The sequence below is a fragment of the Prionailurus bengalensis genome, chromosome X (genome assembly GCF_016509475.1).
Source record: "Prionailurus bengalensis isolate Pbe53 chromosome X, Fcat_Pben_1.1_paternal_pri, whole genome shotgun sequence".
Classification (NCBI taxonomy): domain Eukaryota; kingdom Metazoa; phylum Chordata; class Mammalia; order Carnivora; family Felidae; genus Prionailurus; species Prionailurus bengalensis.
This window is the reverse complement of record NC_057361.1, coordinates 49,928,511-49,949,546: the sequence shown is the minus strand read 5'-3', so window position 1 is coordinate 49,949,546 and position 21,036 is coordinate 49,928,511.

The following is a 21,036-nucleotide window of genomic DNA, read 5'->3' as shown; positions in this document are numbered from 1 at the left end:
GAAAGTAGGAGGCAGAAAATCAGTAAGAATATGTATTTCTATAAAACTCAGTCAAGAGGTTCATAAAATAAAAAGATATAAAATGTTATACTATATACTTAAAATGTGGGGAAGGAGAGGACTAAATAATGAATTCAACTAAATGACCATTAGCTTAATATAAACTGCTATATGCAGAAGACCTAAAATACAAACCTCATGGTGACCACATTCAAAAACCACTAATATATATGCAAAAAATAAAGAGAAATAAATCCAAACATACCACTAAAGAAAATCAGCAAAACATGAAGAGAGGAATACAAGAAAGGATCACAGAAAATCTTCAGAAACAACCACAAAACAATTTATAAAATAACAGTATATGCATGACTATCAATGGTTACATTAAATGAAAAATGAACTAAAAGTTCCAGACAAAAGAAATTGAGTGACAGAGGGGAAAACAAAAACAAAACAAACAAACAAAAAACTAAGACATATATATATACTGCCTACCAGAAACTCATTTCACACCTGCAGATTGAAAGTGAGGGGATGGAGAAATATTTATTATACAAATGGACCTCAAAAGAAAGCTGGAGGCACCTAGGTGGCTCCATTGTTTAAGTGTCCAACTCTTGATTTCAGCCTCGGTCATGATCTCACAGTTCATGGGTTCAAGCCTTCAAGCCCCACATTGGGCTTTGTGCTGACAGTGCAGAGCCTGCTTGGTTTTCTCTCTTGCTCGCTCTCTATGCTCCTTCTCCAACCGTGCTGTCTCTTTCTCTATCTCTCTCAAAATAAATAAATAGACTTAAAAAAAGCTGGAGTAGCAATACTTACATCATAAAAACTGGACTTTAAACCAAATACTGTAACAAGAGATGAAGAAGGGCACTATATAATAATAAAGAGGACAATCCAACAAGAAGATATAACAATTATAAACATTTATGCATCCAACACGATAACACCCAAATATATATAACAATAACGAACAAAAAGTAACTAATTGATAATAATAAAATAATGTTAGGGGAGTTTAACACCCCACTTACATCAATGAACAGATCATCCAAGCAGAAAATCATGAAGGAAACAATGACTTTGAATAACACACTGGATCAGATGGATTTAACAGACATATTCAGAACATTCATTCCTAAAACATCAAAATACAGATTCTTTTCAAGTTCACATGGAACATTCTCCAGAACAGATCACATATTATGTCACAAAACAGACCTCAAATAATGCAAAAAGACTGAAGTCATGCCATGCACCTTTTCTGACCACAACACCATGTAACTAGAGGTCAACCACAAAAATAAATCTGGGCAAATACATGCATGTCAAGCAACATGTTACCAAACAATTAGTGGGCCAAGCAGAAAATCAAAGAATAAATGAAAAAATACATGGAAATACATGAAAATGAAAACACAACAATGCAAATCTTTTGGGATGTGTTAAATGCATTCATAAGTGGGAAGTATATAGCAATACAGGCCTACTCAAAAAGCAAGAAAAATCTCAAATAACAACCTAAATTCCACATACAGGAAATAGAAAAGAATGATAAAGATAGCCAAAAACCTGCAGAAGGAAAGAAATAATCAAGATGAGAGAAGAAATAAATCATATAGGAACTTAAGAAACACTGGAATAGATCAATAAAATGGGGAGCTACTTTTTAAAAAATTAATAAGATTTATAAACCTCTACAAAAACTTATGAAAAAGAAAAAAAGAGAAATGACTGAAATAAAATCACAAATGAGAGGCGTTGTTATTTCTTAACAACCAACATCACAGAAATACAAACAATTGTAAAAGAATATAATGAAAAATATACACCCAAAAATGGAAAACCTGGAAGAAACAGATAAATTCCTAGAAATGTATAAACTATCAAAACTGAAACAGGAGAAATAGAAAACTCAAACTAGTAAAAAATAGGTAACCAGTAAAAAAATTTAATTAGTAATAAAAAAACTCCAAATAAGCAGAAGTCTGGGATGAGATGGTTCCACAAGTGAATTCTACCAAACATTTAAAGAAGAGTTAGTACCTATTCTCAAACTATTCCAAAAAGATAGAAAAAGAAGGAAAACTTCCAAATTCATTCTATGAGACCAGTATTACCCTGATAACAAAAACAGATAAAACCTCCACTAAAAAAAGAGAATGCAGGCCAATATTCTTAATGAACATGGATGCAAAATTCTCAATAAAATACTAGCAAACCGAATTCAACAATACATTAAAAGAATTATTCAGCTCTATCAAGTGGGATTTATTACCCTGCTGCAAAGGTAGTCCAATATTTACAACTCAATCAACATGATACAGCACATTAATAAAATAAAGGATACAAACCATGTGATCCTCTCAATAGATGCAGAAAAACGTATTTGACAAAATACAATATCCATTCATGATAAAAACAAAGTACCTTTAAAGGGAACACAACTCAACATAATAAAGGTCATATATGAAAAATCCACAGCTAATATCATCCTCAATAGAGAAAGTCTGAGAACTTTTCCTGTATGGTCAGGAACAAGACATGGATATCCACTTCACCACTTTCGTTAAGCATAGTACTGAATAACCTAGCCATAGCAATATGACAACCAAAAAACTGAAAGGCATCCAAATCAATAAGGAAGAAGTAAAATATTCACTATTTGCAGACAACATGATACTATATTTAGTAACCCAAAGAGACTCCACCAAAAAAACTGGTAAAACTGATAAATTCAGTAAAGCCATAGGATACAAAAGCAATGTACAGAAATTGGTTGCATTTCTATACACCAATAATGATGCAGAAGGAGAAATGAAGGAAAGAATCCCACTTATAATTGCACCCAAAATAATAAGATACTTAGGAATAAACCTAACTGAAGAGTTGAAAGACCTGTACTCTGAAAAGTATAAAACACTGACGAAAGAAATTGAAGATGACACAAAGTAATGGAAAGACATCTGTGCTTATGGATTGCAAGAACAAATATTGCTAAGACGTCTCTACTACCCAGAGCAATCGACACATTTAATGCAATCCCTATCAAAATACCAACAGCATTTTTCACAGAGCTAGAACAAACTATCCTAAAAGTTGAATGCAACCACAAATGACCCTGAATAGCCAAAGAAAACTTGAAAAAGAAGAGCCAAGCTGGAAGCATCACATTTCCATACTTCAATTTATATTACAAAACTCTGGTGATAAAAACAGTATCGTACTGGCAGAAAATAGACACATTGATCAATGGAACAGAACAGAATTCTCAGAAATAAGCCCACAATTATATGGTAAATTAAGCTTCAGTAAAGAAGAAAAGAGTATGTAATGGGAAAAAGATAATTTGTTCAACAAATGGTGTTGAGACGGTTGGAGGTAAGATTGCAGAAGAGTAGAGTAACCATAAGTTTGCCTCTTCCTTCAAACACAGATAAATATCATATCATTCTGAACACCCAAGAAATCAAACAGAAGTCTTAGAGAAAAAAGCTGCACATCTAAAAAACAGAAAAACAACCCATGGAAGGTAGGAACTGGGTAGAGTTCTTGGGAGAAAAGAGTCTTGGGTGGTTCCCAAAAGAGAGAGCCCCAACCACACTTGGAGTAGTGACAGAGAAAGAGGAGAGAGAAAAAGCGCGGGAAAAGGAATGAAAACATACACAGAGGACTGCACAAGAACACTTCCTTAAAACCTTTGATGGAGAAAAAGGAGATGGTTACAATACCACAGCTTTCTATAAACAGCAGAGTGTAGATTCCAAAGTTTGGAGGTCTGTAATGTTGCCAGGTTCACACCTGGGGAGCTGAGCAGTGCTCAGTTGGGATAGCAGAGCTAAGCCACAGCAGCTGGCAACCTGAGGATCCCCAGGGTCACATGGGGAGAAAAATTTCCCCTGCTTGGAGTGCATTTGGTAGAGGTGATAAAGCCTTTCCACAGACAAAGGACACAGCAGGCACCACTGAGATATCCCACTTACCAGTATAGGAACAGATACACTGGATGAGGGCAGCAACCCCTGGCGCCAGCTGTGTGTTACAATTTTCCATAAACTCTAAACCACTTTGTGGTCACTTGATTATTTCCTGGGACTAGACAGCACCAGCCACAACATAGTGAGAACCTCCCCCAGAGGATCAGTAGAAGTCCGTGCAGTGTGTGTTGGGGGGAGGGGTATCTCTGAAGTGTGGGATTTTAAAACACAGCCATGCCTGAGATAAAACATGAGTGCTATGCTGTTTGGCAGGCAGACAGCTCAGACAAGGACAGGCTGAAGGCGGGGATCAGACACAAGCCAGGGACACAGGCAGGGACACTGTTTGCTCACCTGTGAGGGTTTATTGAAGAGGGGTGGTGTGAATTTCCCACTCCCCAGATGACAGAACAAGGTGAAGCCATTTTCTCCCACACCCACCAGCTTAATCCACCTCAGTGAGTTAAACAGTGTCAACTAGAAAACAGAAAGGGAGCCACTACACCACCTCATGCCTTGTAGACACATATCCATCAGAGAAATTCCACATGAGAGTCAGAGCAGCAGGCTCCTCTACCAGAAGACCAGCACAAAACCCTCACCCATACCAAATCTACTGATTTTAGAGTGTTGCAAAGCTTCAGCTCTAGGAGAAAAATGACTAGCATCCTTTGGGCTTTTTGTTTGTGTGTTTATTATTTTTTGTCTTATTTTGCCTTTGTTTTTGTTTTTTGATGCAGAAAAAGTATTTTATTTTATTTTTAATAATTTTATTATGTATATATTTTTTTAATTTTTTCTTTTTTCTTTACTCTCTACCTTTTTTTCTATCAAGCTTCTCATAACAAGTAGACTAAAACGCACCTAACATCTAGCTTCCTTTATGTATTTCATATTACTTTTAATTTTTTTAATTTTTTAATTTTTAATTTTTATTATTTTCCTTTTGTTTTTTTTCTCACCAAAATGACAAGACAGAGGAATTTACCCCAAAAGAAAGAACAGGAATAAATGACAGCCAGAAATTTAATCAATGCAGATATAAGATGTCTGAACTAGATTTTAAAACAGTGATTATAAAGATATTAGCTGGGCTTGAGAAAAGCAGAGAAGACACTGGATAATTACTGCAGAGATAAAAGAGTCAAAATCTAGTCAAGGCAAAATGAAAAGTGCTATAACAGCTTTTCAATCCCAAATGGTGGCCATATAAATGAGGGCAAAGCAGAGGAGCAAATTTGTGATATAGAAGATAAAATTAAGGAAACTAATGAAACTGAAAGGAAGATGAAAATAAAGGTAATGGACCATGAAGGTAAACTTAGGGAACTCAGAGATTTACTAAAGACTAACAACATTTGTATCATAGGAGTCCCAGAAGATGAATAGAGATAAAAGGGGAAAGAAGGTTTATTAAAACATATTATAGCTGAAAACTTCCCTACCTGGGGAAGGACAAGGACATCAAAATCCAAGAAGCATAGATAACTCCCATTAAATTCAACAAAAAACAACCATTGCCAAGGCATGTCATAGTCAAATTCACCAAATACACAGACAAGGAAACAATCATGAAAGCAGCAAGGAGAAAATGTCCTTAGCCTACAAGGGAAGACAGATCACGTTCATAACATTTCTGTCCACAGAAACATGGCAGGCCAGAAAGGAGTGACAGAAAATATTGAAAGTGATGAATGGAAAAAAAAATGTGCATCCAAGAATTCTTTGTTTAGCAAGGCTGTCATTCAGAATAGAAGGAGAGATAAAGAGTTTCCCAAACAAACAACAAAGAAAACAGTTCTTGACAACTAAATAAGCCCTGCAAGAAATTTTAAGAGGGAATGCTTGAGTGGAGGAAAAGAAAAAAAAAACAATGCAACAAAGACTACAAATTACTAGAGAACATCACCAGAAACACCAACTCTAGAGGTAACATAAAAGCACTAGCCTCATATCTTTCAATAATGACTCTGAATGTAAATGGAATAAATGCTCCAATCAAAAACATGGGGTATCAGAATAGTTTAATAAAATAAGGGGCACCGGGATGGCTCAGTCAGTTAAGCATCTGACTTTGGCTCAGGTCATGATTGCGGGGCCTTTGAGTTTGAGTCCCGTGTCGGGCTCTGTGCTGACAGCTTGGAGCCTGGAGCCTGCTTAGGACTCTCTCTCTCTCTCTCTCTCTCTCTCTCTCTCTCTCTCTCTCTCCCTCCCTCCCTCCCCCACTCTCTCTCAAAAATAATTAAAGCCATAAAAATTAAAAAACAAAACAGGATCCATCCATATGTTACCTACAAGAAACTCATATCAGACCTAAAGACACTTTCAGAATGAAAGTGAGTGGATGGAGAATTATGTATCATGCTGATGGACATCAAAAGAAAGCCAGAGTAGCCATACATATATCAAAAAAACTAAATTTTAAAACAAAGACTGTAACAAGAGATGAAGAAGTGCATGACATCATCAATGAAGGAGTCTATCCATCAAAAAGAATCTAACAATTGTAAATAATTATGCTCCCAATTTGAAACACCCAACGGTACAAATCAATTACTAACAAACATAAAGAAACTCACTGATAACAATACAACAGTAGTGTCTTTAACATCACTTACAACAATGGACAGATCATCTAAACAGAAAATTAACAAGGAAGCAATGTCTCTGAATGACACACTAGATCAGATGGACTTAACAGATATACTTAGAATATTTCATCCTAAAACAGCAGAAAACACATTCTTTTTAAGTGCACATGAAACATTCACCAGAATAGATCACATACTGCGTCACAAATCAGCCCTCAACAAGTACAAAAATATCAAGATCATACCATGCATATTTTCAGATCACAACACTATTAAACTTGAAGTCAACCACAAGAAAAAATTCAGAAAGACCACAAATATATGGAGGTTAAAGAACATCCAACTAAGGAATGAATGTGTTAACCAAGAAATTATAGAAGAAATAAAAAAAGAATATTCTAGGTTGTTGGAAGATGGCAGCATAGGAGGACACTGGGCTCACCTCATCCTGCTGATCGCTTAGAGCCCACCCACATCTGCCTAATTTACCCAGAAAACCGCCAGAAGACTAACAGAACAGACTCTCTGGAGCCAAGTGTAGACAAGAGGCCCACAGAAGAGGGTAGGAAGAACAGAGAGGAGGTGCATGCTACACAGACTGGTGGCAGGGAGACGGGATGGTGGAGGGGCAGCCTGCCTGGCAAGGCAGAGCCCCCAAAGTCTGGCTTCAAAAATGGAGGGGTCCGACTCTGTGAGTTCTGACAGCCAGCTGGATTTAACATCTGGAAAGTTAAAAGTCAACAGCTCTGCTCTCAGAGAGTTGGGAAGGTGAAAAGACTCTGGGAGGGAGAGTTGTTGAGCCCTGGAAGACAGAGCTCAGCTTGGAGGGGGAACAAAGGCCGTGGCAAGCGTCATCTCCCTCTCCATCCCCCAGCCGAAATTCCAAAGGGAACCAGTTCCCATCACGGAACTTGCTTGCACTGCACAAATGCCCAATGCTGTCCTTCTGTGGATACATCCCTCCAAAAGTCCTGACTCCCTCCTGGGGCTGAAGGGCCCCTCCCACAGGGGACTGCCAATGGCAAAGCAAATTAAGCCTGCCCCTCCCGCCCCTGTGCACCTTGCAGATCCACCCCAGCTAATATGGCAGATCCCATTGAAGCAGCACCACAAGCCTGGCAGTATGCAAGCAGCCCAGACAGGAGCAACACCACTCCACAGTGAGTCCTAACCTTAGGAGTGGGGAAAATAAGGTGCACACCAGTCTGACTATGGCCCCAGTGGTGGGCTGGGGGCAGACATTGGGTATGACTGCAGCCCAGTCCACCAACACAAGTTACTCCAGACAGCACAGGGGAAGTGCCCTGCGGTTTGGAGCCACCTCAGGGACTACCCAAAATGATGAAACGGAAGAATACTCCTCAAAAGAAACTCTAGGAAGTAGCGACAGCTAATGAACTGATCAAAACTGAATTAAGCAATATAATGGAACAAGAATTTAGAATAATAGTCATGAAATTAATCTCTGGGCTTGAAAAAAGTATAGAGGACAGCAGAGAATCTATTGCTATAGAGATCAAAGGACTAAGAAATAGTCATGAGGAGCTAAAAAATTCTATAAATGAAATACCAAAAAAAAAGGACGTGGCCATAGCAAGGATTGAAGAGGCAAAGAAGAGAATAGGTGAATTAGAAGATAAAATGATGGAAAAAGAGGGAGCTGAGAAAAAGAGAGATAAAAAATCCAGAAGTATGAGGGAAGAATTAGAGAACTAAATGACACAATCAAATGGAACAATATCCGTATCATGGGAATTCCAGAAGAAGAAGAAGAGAGAGAGTAAGGGGTTGAAGGCGTACTTGAACAAATCATAGCTGAGAACTTCCCCAGTCTGGCGAAGGACACAGGCATTGAAATCCAAGAGGCAAAGAGAACTCCCTTCAGACATAACTTGAATCAGTCTTCTGCATGACATATCATAGTGAAACTGGCAAAATACAAGGATAACGAGAATTGTGAAAGCAGCTGGGAATTAATGGGCCTTAAAATACAAAGGTAGACACATAAGGGCAGTAGAAGACCTATCTACTGAAACTTGGCAAGTCAGAAAGGAATGGCAGAAAATCTTCAATGTGATGAAAAGGAAAAAAAATATGCAGCCGAGAATCCTTTATCCAGCAAGTCTGTCATTCAGAATAGAAGCAGAGATAAAGGTTTTCCCAAACAAACAAACAAACAAACACTGAAGGAATTCATCACCACTAAACAATCCCTACAAGACATCCTAAGGGGGATTCGGTCAGTGAAATGTTGCAAGGACCACAAAGTACCAGACACATCACTAGAAGCATGAAACCTACAGACATGACAATGACTCTAAACCCATATCTTTCAATAATAACACTGAGTGTAAATGGACTAAACGCTCCAAACAAAAAGCATAGGGTATCAGAATGGATAAAAAAAACAAGAGCCACCTATTTGCTGTCTACAAGAGACTCATTTTAGACCTGGGGACACCTTCAGATTGAAAGTGAGGGATGGAGAACTATCTATCACGCTACTGGAAGTCAAAAGAAAGCTGAAGTGGCCATACTTATATCAGACAAACTAGACTTTAAATTAAAGGCTGTAACAAGAGATGAAGAAAGGCATTGTATAATAATTACAGAGTCTGCCCATCAAGAAGAGCTAACAATTATAAGTGTCTATGCACTGAATTCAGTAGTACCCAAATATATAAAATAATTAATCACAAACATAAGCAACTTTATTGATAAGAATGTGGTAATTGCAGGGGACTTTAATATTCCACTTACCGCAATGGACAGATCATCTAGACACAGAATCAATAAAGAAACAATGGCCCTGAATGACACATTGGACCAGATGGATTTGAGAGATATATTTAGAACTCTGCATCTCAAAGCAGCAGAATATGCTTTCTTCTTGAGTGCACATGGGACATTCTCCAAGATAGATCACATACTGAGTCACAAAACAGCCCTTCATAAGTATACAATAATTGAGATCATACCATGCACACTTTCAGACCACAATGCAATGAAACTTGAAATCAACCACAGGAAAAAGTCTGGAAAACCTCCAAAACCATGGAGGGTAAAGAACACCCTATTAAAAAATGAATGGGTCAACCAGACAATTATAGAAGAAATTAAGAAATATATGGAAACAAATGAAAATGAAAATACAACAATCCAAACGCTTTGGGATGCAGCAAAGGCCATCCTGAGAGGACTTCAAGCAATCTTAAAATTTGTATGGAACCAAAAAAGACCCCGAATAGCCAAAGTAATGTTGAAGAAGAAGACCAAAGCAGGAAGCATCACAATCCCAGACTTTAGCCTCTACTACAAAGCTGTAGTCATCAAGACAGCATGGTATTGGCACAAAAACGGACACATAGACCAATGGAATAGAATAGAGACTCCAGAATTGGACCCACAAAAGTATGGCCAACTAATCTTTGACAAAGCAGGAAAGAATATCCAATGGAAAAAAGACAATCTCTTTAACAAATGCTGCTGGGAGAACTGGATTAGCAACATGCAGAAGAATGAAACTAGACCATTTTCTTACACCATTCACAAAAACAAACTCAAAATGGATGAAGGACCTGAATGTGAGACAGGAAACCATTAAAACCCGAGAGGAGAAAGCAGGAAAAAACCTCTCTGACCTCAGCCGCAGCAAAATTTCTTACTTTACACATCTCCAAAGGCAAGGGAACTAAAAGCAAAAATTAACTATTGGGACCTCATGAAGATTAAAAACCTGCACTGCAAAGGAAACAATCAACAAAACTAAAAAGCAACCGATGGAATGAGAAAAGATATTTGCAAATGACATGTCGGACGAAGGGCTAGTATCCAAAATCTATAAAGAGCTCACCAAGCTCCACACCTGAAAAACAAATAACCCAGTGAAGAAATGGGCAGAAAACATGAATAGACACTTCTCTAAAGAAGACATCCAGATGTCCAATGGGCATATGAACAGATGCTCAACGTCACTCCTCATCAGAGAAATACAAACCAAAACCACACTGTGATACCACCTCATGCCAGTCAGAGTGGCTAAAATGAACAAATCAGGAGACTGTAGATGCTGGCGAGGTTGTGGAGAAACGGGAACCCTCTTGCACTGTTGGTGGGAATACAAACTGGTGCAGCCACTCTGGAAAACAGTGTGGAGGTTCCTTAAAAAATTAAAAATAGATCTCCCCTATGACCCAGCAATAGCACTGCTAGGAATTTACCCAAGGGATACAGGAGTGCTGATGCATAGGGGCATTTGTACCTCAATGTTTATAGCAGCACTCTCAACAATAGCCAAATTATGGAAAGAGCCTAAATGTCCATCAACTGATGAATGGATAAAGAAATTGTCGTTTATATACACAATGGAATACTACTTGGCAATGAGAAAGAATGAAATATGGCCTTTTGTAGCAATGTGTATGGAACTGGAGAGTGTTCTGCTAAGTGAAATAAGCCATACAGAGAAAGACAGATACCATATGTTTTCACTCTTATGTGGATCCTGAGAAACTTAACAGAAGACCATGGGGGAGGGGAAGGAAAAAAAAGTTAGAGAGGGAGAGAGCCAAACAATAAGAGACTCTTAAAAACTGAGAACAAACTGAGGGTTGATGGGGGGTGGGAGGGAGGGGAGGGTGGGTGGGTAATGGGCATTGAGGAGGGCCCCTGTTGGAATTAGCACTGGATGTTGTATGGAAACCAATTTGACAACAAATTTCATATTAAAAAAAAGAATATTCTAATAATGAATGCATGTGTTAATGAGGAAATTATAGGAGAAATTTAAAAAATACATGGAAGCAAATGAAAATGAAAAGACAACAGTTCAAACCCTTTGGGATGCAGGAAAGTAGTCACAAGAGGAAAGAATAATGCAACTCTGGCCTATCTCAGGAAGCAAGAAAGGTGTCAAATGCACAACCTAACCTTAAACCTAATGGAGCTAGAAAAGGAACAAAAAATAAAGCTTAACGTCAGGAGAAGGGAAATAACAATTAGAGCAGAAATAAACAAGATAGAAACAAAAAAAATCAGTAAAACAGATCAACAAAACTAAGAGCTTGTCCTTAGAAATAATTAACAAAATTGATTAATCTGGAGCCAAGATTACCAAAAGAAAAAAGACCCAAATAGATAAAATCATTATTGAAAAAGGAGAAACCACAAAAAACACCACAGAAACACAAACAATTGTAACAGAATACTCTGAAAAATTATATGGCAACAAACTGGACAATCTTGGAGAAATGGACAAATTTCTACAAAACTCACAAATGACCAAAACTGAAACAGGAAAAAATAGAAAATACAAAACAGACCCATAACCATTGAAGAATTGAATAAGTAATCAAAAATCTCTCACGGGGCACCTGGGTGGCGCAGTCGGTTAAGCGTCCGACTTCAGCCAGGTCACGATCTCGCGGTCCGGGAGTTCGCGCCCCACGTCAGGCTCTGGGCTGATGGCTCAGAGCCTGGAGCCAGTTTCCGATTCTGTGTCTCCCTCTCTCTCTGCCCCTCCCCCGTTCATGCTCTGTCTCTCTCTGTCCCAAGAATAAATAAATGTTGAAAAAAAAATTTTTTTTTAAAAATCTCTCAATAAACAGGAGTCCTATGCCAAATGGCTTCCCAGGGGAATTCTACCAGACATTTAAAGAAAAGTTAATACTTATCTTTTCAAACTGTTCTAAAATATAGAAATGGAAGGAAAGCTTCCAAATTCATTCTTTGAAGCCATCATTACTTTGATTCCAAAATGAGACAAAGACCCCACTAAAAAGAGGATTATAGACCAGTATCCCTAATTAACATGGATGCAATAATTCTCAACAAGTCACTAGCAAGTTAAATTCAACAGTATATTAATAGAGTTGTTCGCCATGATCACGTATAATTTATTCCTGGGATGCAGGGATAGTTCAATATTTGCAAGTTAATCAGCATGATACACCACAGTAGTGGAAGAAAAGATAAGAAACATATGAACCTGTCAATAGATGCAAAAAAAGCATTTGACAAAATACAGCATCTATTCCTGATAAAAACCCTCAACACAGTAGGGATAGATGAAACATATCTCACTACTGTAAAAGCCATATTTGACAGAAACACCACTAATATCAACTTCAAAGGAGAAAAACTGAGAGACTTTCCGCTGTAGTCAGTAACAGGACAAGGATGTCCCCCTCCCCATTACTATTTAACTTATACTGGAAGTCATAGCTTCATCAATAAGACAACAAAAAGTAATAAAAGGCATCAAAATCAGCAAGGAAGAAGTCAAAGTTTCACTATTAACAGACAACATGATACTCTAAATAGGAAACACAAAAAACTCCACCAAAATATTGCTAGAACTAACACATGAATTCACCAATGTCGCAGGATATACACCAATGTACCAAAACCTGTTGCATTTCTATACACCAATAATGAAGCAGCAGAAGGACAACTCAAGGAATTGATCCCATTTACAATTGTAGCAAAACCCATAAGATACCTAGGAATAAACCTAATCAAAGATGCACTCTGAAAACTATAGAACATTTATGAAAGACTTTGAAAAGGATACAAATAAGTAGAAAAACATTCAATGCTAATGAACTGGAAGAACAAATATTGTCAAAATGTCTCTACTCCCCAAAGCAATCTACACATTCAATGCTACCTGTATCAAAATACCACCAGCATATTTCACAGAGCTAGAAGAAACAATTTGAAAACTTGTATGGAACCAGAAAAGACATGAAATAGTCATAGTAATATTGAAAAAGAAAAGCAACACGGCAGGAATCACAATTCCAGACTCCAAGCTGTATTACAAAGTTAAAATCACCAAGACAGTATGGTATTGGCACAAAAACAGAAATATAGATCAATGGAACAAAATAAAGATCCCATAAATGGGCCCACAACTATATGGGCAACTCATCTTCAACAAAGCAGGAAAGAATATCCAATACAAAAAAGACAGTCTTTTCAACAAGTGGTGTTGGGAAAACTGGACAGTGACATGCAGAAGAATGAAACTGGTCCATTTTCTTATACCATACACAAAAATAAACTCAAAAGGATGAAAGACCTAAATGTGAGACAGAAAACCATCAAAATCCTAGAAGAGAAAAGAGGCAGCAAGGGACATCACCCAAGGAATTTTTTTTAACTTTTTATTTAAATTCCAGTTAGTTAACACACAGTGCAATATTAGTTTCAGGGGTACAATATAGAGATTCAACACTTCCAAACAACATCCAGTGCTCATCACAACAAGTGCACTTTTAATCCCCATCACCTTTTTAACCCATCTCCCCAACCACCCCCCTTCGGGTTACCATCAGTTTAGGAAATTTTTCTCTAGATCTGTTATGTGAGACAAGGGAAACAGAAGCAAAAATAAAACTATTGAGACTACATCAATATAAAAAGCTTCTGCACAGCAAAGGAAATATTAAAAAAAACCAAAAACCTAAAAGGCCACTTACAGAATGGGGGAAGATATTTGCAAATGACATATCTGATAAAGGAGTAGTATCCAAACTATATAATAAGCTTATGCAACTCAACACCCCCCAAAATGAATAATCCAATTAAAAATTGACAGGAGAAATGAATTGACATTTCTCCGAAAAAGACATCCAAAAGGCCAGCAGACACATGAAAAGATGTTCATCATCACTTACCATCAGGGAAATGAGAACCAAAACTACAATGAGATATCACCTCACACCTGTCAGAATGGCAAAAAAAAAAAAAAAACCACAATAGACAGCAGGTGTTGGTGAGGATGCAGAGAAAGAGGAATCCCCTTACAGTGATGGTGAGAATGCAAACTTGTGTACCTACTCTGAAAAATAGTATGGCTCTCCCTCCAAAAGTTAAAAATAGAACTACAGTAGGATCCAGCAATTGCAGTACTGGTACTTATTCAAAGAATACAAAAACACTAATTTGAAGGTATACATGCACCTTTATTTTTATGGCAACATCATTTACAGTAGCCAAGTTATGTAAGCAGCTCAAGTGTCTATAGATTAATGAATGGACAAAGAAGATGTGACATATATATATATATATATATATATATATATATAATATTGTCTATATATCACATATATATGATATATACTATACATATAATATTATTCAGCCATAAAAAAATGAATGGAATCTTGCCATTTGCAATGACATGGATGGAGCTGGAGAGTATAATGATAAAGAAATAAGTCAGTCAGAGAAAGACTAATATCCTATGATTTCACTCATATGTGGAATTTAGAAAATATCACAAAGATGCAATGGCAATATAATGAGAGAGAGAGAGAGAGAGAGAGATCAAGAACCAGATTCTTAATTATAGAGAACAACCGATGGTTACTAGAAGGGACATAGGTCGGGGGATAGTTTAAAGAGTGCACTTGTGATGAGTACTGGGTGATGTTTGCAAGTTTTGAATCACTATATTGTATATTTCAAACTAATATAACACTGTATGTTATCTATATGAAATTAAAATGAATACTTTACAATTTAATAGTAATAAAACTAAAAGTAAATAAAGGTGAAGGAGAAAAATGACTTCACTGGTGAATTCTACTAATATTTAAAGAAGAAATAATTCCAATATTTATGAAACTATTCCCAAAAAATCAAAGATCAGGGAACACTTCCAGACTTATTTTATGACTCCAGCATTATCTTGATATCAACGCCAAATATATATATATTTATATATATATATATAAATGGAACAACAAATATATATATATATATATATATATATGAAAACTGCAGATCAATATGCCTGGTAAATATTGATTAAATATCCTCAACATAATACTTCAAATTGAATTTAAAATGATTATACACTATGACCCCGTGGGACTTATCCTTGGGATCAAGGATGTTTCAAAATACAAAAGTCAAGTAAGGTGATATACCACATTAACAAAATAAAAGATAAAAATCACATGTTAAGGCATTACCAAAGTGGCTAAATAAGACACCTTACACTTATACCCCTCCCCCCAACAACAATTACCATCCACTTATGGACAACACTGTTTTTGTGAGAGCTGTGTTATTGAGCACCATATATCAGTGACCAGAAAGGTTCTTGCTCACTTGTGCATTGCGCAATAGGTATACAGAGCTTGGTCCTGGTTGTGAACTTTGCAATGGCCTGTGACAATCTCCAGCTCCTTTCACCCATGGTCCAACATCCCCTGTAGAACCCTATATTAAGCAATAACCCACTCAAGAAAGCCCTTGTATAAATCCCTACTTATAGCAGGAAAGTTCCAGGACATCACTGGAATAAGATAATAACATTGGGGAAAAAATAATACCAGTGGAACACTGGAGAGAGTAATAGGAACAGTTTGACTTTACCAGCATCATCTTTTCCACAAGAGGAAGATTTGACACCAAGACAGAAACTCTTATTCTGTAATTTATCCCACAATGGAAAGTGAAAGCATGTAAGTCATTGCCTGACTTCTGCAGCTGTGTGGGACACTGCCAAAGAGGCCCATTTTTCTCACACCATATCCAGAGTACAGAATAGTGATCTGCTGGACTGGGGCATTGGAAGAGGCCATTGAGTGGCAGGTAGCACACTTGAATGGCAAAAGGGACATGGATTGTACTAACTGCATCACAGACACTATTAAGAAGCCAGCCATGAGCCTCTGGGAACACCCCACCTATGGATCATCCCAACTGGCCCATAGGTAACCTTAGTGCTTTGAGCACCTCACTCACATCCCTGCTCTTTAGCTTATCTACCTGTACATGTTCCCAACAGTGATACCAGCAAGCTTTGGCAGATAGCTAGTGAGCACTGCAGAATACTGCAACAAATTTGCAGGTATGAGAGAGCACAAAATTGAACTTCAGCTTCACCATTGTTAAAGCAAAAGGGGGCTTGTTAACCCACAGCCTGGTGCAATGCTTGATTGAAAGAAGGCATACAAATGTAAAAACTCTGCCACAAGAGGGAGCAAGAAGCATGGAGTAGCCACATCCATAGAAGGTCTGGGAAACATTCAGAACCCTTAGCAAGATGTAGTAAGACATTATAATAAAAATGTCATAAATCAAAGGCAAATGTTGATGCAAGTAACAGAAAAGAAGCTTTTAACTTATAAGGGAACCCCATTAAGCTATCAGTAAATTTCTCAATAAAAACCTGACAGGCCAAGAGAAAGATGAATGATATATTCAAAGTTGTAAATGAGAAAATCTGACAATGAAAAAGTTTCCATCTGGCAAAGTTGTCTTTCAGAAATGAAGGAGAGACAAACACTGATCCAGGCAAACAAAAGCTGGGAGTTCATCAGCACTAGACCTGCCTTACAAGAAATATCAAAAAGAGGTCTTCAAGGTGAACTGTAAATATGCTAACTAGTAACATGAAAATATACAAACTCACTGGTAAAGGTAAGTATATAGTCAAATTATAATAGTCTCATGATATCATATGGTGGTATATTACCATTAACTCTAAAGTTTAAAAGACAAAAGTATTAAAAATAACTATAGGTCAAATAATGTCAGTAAATACACAATATAATAGTAGGTACATTGTAACTTCACAAACATAAAGAGGAAGAAAAAGGGTAGATTTTTTATATGTGATAAAAAATTGAGTTACTATCATCATAAAAAAGACTGTAATATATATAATTTTTTTTATTTAAGCCATATGGTAAGAAGAAAGCAAAACCCAACAGTACATATGCAAGAAATAAAGAGAAGAGAGTCAAGAATATCTCTATGTAAAAGTATCAAATTACAAATGAAGAAGCATGAGACAGAGAAAAGAACAAAGACCCATGTTTTGCAGAAAACAAAAACATGGCATTAGTAAGTTCTTAAATAGCAATGATTACTCCACAAAATTGATTAAATTCTTCAATCAAAAGGTAGTGAATTACTGGAAGGATTATAAAGCAAGACTCAACTATATGCTGCCTATTTGAGACTCACATCAGTTTCTGTTTATTTTATTTGAGTATAGTTGACATACAATGGAGACTCATATCAGTTTTAAGGACACACATGGGCTCAAGAGATGACATGGGAAAAATTATTCCTAGAAGGAGAAAACTGAAAGAGAGACAAAAAGGCTATTTATACTTACATCAGACAAAATAAGCTTTAAGCTAAAAACTGTTAACAAAAAATATGAAGAATGTCATTATATATTGATGAAGGAATCGATTTATCAAGAATATATAACAATCATACATATATCTATCTATATCTATATCTATATCTATATCTATATCTATATCTATATCTATATATCTATATATCTATATCTATCTATATATAGATATAGATATATAGATATATAGATATATCTATATCTATATATATATCTATATATATATCTCTATATCTATATATATCTCTATATCTATATATCTCTCTATATATATAGATATAGATATATAGAGATATATAGATATAGATATAGATATAGATATCTATATCTCTATATATCTCTATATATCTATATATCTCTATATATCTATATATAGATATAGATATATAGAGATATATAGATATAGATATAGATATAGATATAGATATAGATAGATAGATATAGATATATAGATATATATTTGCTCCACACATGAAAGCACTTAAATATATTGAGCGAATATTAACAGATCTTACGAGAAAAACAGGAAACAGAACAATAACAGTAGGGATGTTAAATACCCCACTTTCTACAATTGATATATCATCCAGACAAAAATCAATAAGGAAGTATTGGACTGGATCTATACTTTAAACCAAATGGACCTAACCAAAATATATTGAACATTTCATAATAGATTTTAAGATGCATCACAGAGTCTTTACAAATTCAATAAGATCAAAAATTACCAACTGTCTTTTACAACCACAATAATATTAAAGTAGAAATCATTAACAAGAAAATTTCTGGAAAAATCCACAAATATGTGGAAATTGAATAACACATTCCTGAACAACTGATGGATCAATCACAAAATCAAAATATATATTGAAACATAAAAATGCAAACACAATATACCAAAACTAATGTAATACAGCAAAAGCAGTTCTAAAAGGAAAGCTTATGTTGATAAGTACATACTTTAAGAAAAAAGAAAGATCTCAAGCAAGTAAAGTTTACACCTCAAGGAACAAGAAGAAGAATGAACTAAGCCCACTTCCAGACCAAGATGGCAATATAAAGAAAAAGCCTGAACTCACCTCCTCCAAGGATACATCAAATCCACATCAATTTATCAAGTAATTTCTCTTGAGTAAGAACTGAGGGATGTCTGAACAGCTTCTGTACACCAAAAGATAGAGAGACCACATACAGTATAGCGAGAGAGATGGAGACATGATAATGAAAAGAACTTCCAGGATCTTGATGCTGCAAACTAAACTGGAAAGGATGGTACTGAGGGACTGTGATTAGCTTGGTCTGTCCTGGGAGACAGATGAAAAGAACAATGTTTAACAGGGCAACTAGAACAGGGCAAAGGAACCAGCTCTAAAACCCAGCCAAATGGTGGGGGAGCTGCTGGAACTCTCTCTAGGTTAAAGGGGATGATGAGCACCATAGTTTATGTTCCCCCTACATTTTGATAGCACAGGTAGAAAGAGGGTCTGGGTGCCCTAGCCAACCTACCACCTCAGAGCCTCAGGCTCCCACTCCACACCAGTTCCAGCCATCCCACAAAGAAAGTTCCAGCCTGCCACAAATCTCAACAACCCTAGCCTGTGGTCACTACAGCACCAGCAATCTCACCCAGGTGATACAGATGCAAACCACCCTGAAACACTCCAGGCCTGTGCTACTTTGGCTCCACATGACTTGCCAGGGCACCACCAGTGCTGAGCACTCTAAGACTTCTTAGCCCAGGTATGCTTCAACTCTAAATGACTTCACAAGGTGCCCCCTGTACTGAAAATCTAGGGACTCCCTGGTACACACCCACCTCAGATCCAGCCACCCTGCCAGGATGCCACTGCACAGCATGCATAGGACCTCCTGGCCTATGCCTGCTTCAGCTCCAGCTGCCTTGCCAGAAAGACACTTGCACAAGGTGCTCCAGAATCTCCTAGCCTCCACATGCCTTGGCTCCAGCTTCCCCACAAAGGGACTCCAGAACAAAGAAAGAATCCTGAGACCCACAAGCCATGCCCTGCATCAGTTACAGACACCAAGCCTTGTCTCCCCACCCCCCCCACCATTGCCCCTGCTGCCCCGTGTACAGCATCTGGGCACACTCCAGCCTGCACTTGCCTCAGCCCCAGCAGCACAAACAGAACATCCCCTTTCAGAGAGTTCCAGGACCCAATGGCTTGTTCCCACTTCACTTTAGCTATTCTCCAAGGGCTCCCTGAGCATGAAGAGCTCTAAGAGTGCCCCAGCTCACACCCACTTCAGCTTCAGCTTTCCTGCCAGGGCTCCATCTGCACAGAGAGCCCTGAAACCCCTGGTTTGCAACCACTTCAGCTTTACCTGTCCAGCCATGGCATTCTCTACCCAGAGAGCCTTGGGACAACACTGGCCCAATGGGCCACTTCATTTCTGGCCATCACACCAGGGAGGCCCCAGCACAGTGCCTGGGACCTCAGTCTATGAAAACCACAGCTCCAGCCAGCCAACTAAAGTCACTAAGCACACACAGTCTACATAGGGGACAACCATACACAAGATCATTCTTTCTAGGTTAGGAAAAGTAGCTGTCATGCCTAATTTATAGTAACAAAAACAGAAAATCAAATAAAAAAAGGAAAAAGAGGAATATGCTCCAAAGGAAAGAACAGGACAGAACTTTAGAAGAAAGAACTAAATAAAACACAGGTAAGCAATATGTCCAACAAAGAGTTCAAAGTAATGTTCATGAGGAGGTTTACTCAGAAGAGTGGATGGATCAGTGAGAACTTCAACAAAGAGACAGAGAATATTTTTAAAAACAGACTAGAAGAGTTGTGGAAAGATGGCGGCTTAGGAGGACGCTGGGCTCACCGCACGTCCTGCTGATCACTTAGATTCCATCTACACCTGCCTAAATAACCCAGAAAACCGCCAGAGGATTAGCAGAACAGAGTCGCCGGAGCCAAACGCAGACGAGAGGCCCACGGAAGAGGGTAGGAAGGGCTGCGAGGCGGTGCGCGCTCCACGGACTGGCGGGAGGGAGCCGGGGCGGAGGGGCGGCTCGCCGGCCAAGCAGAGCCCCCGAGTCTGGCTTGCAAAAGCGGAGGGGCCGGGCGGACTGTGTTCCGACAGCAAGCGCGACTTAGCGTCTGGGAGGTCAGAAATTAACAGCTCTGCTCGGAAAGCGGGAAGGCTGGAGGACAAAGGGAGGGAGAGCTGCAGAGCCCCCTGACGACAGAGCTCAGTTTGGTGGGGAACAAAGGCGCTCGCCAGCGCCATCTCCCCCGCCCATCCCCCAGCCGAAATCCCAAAG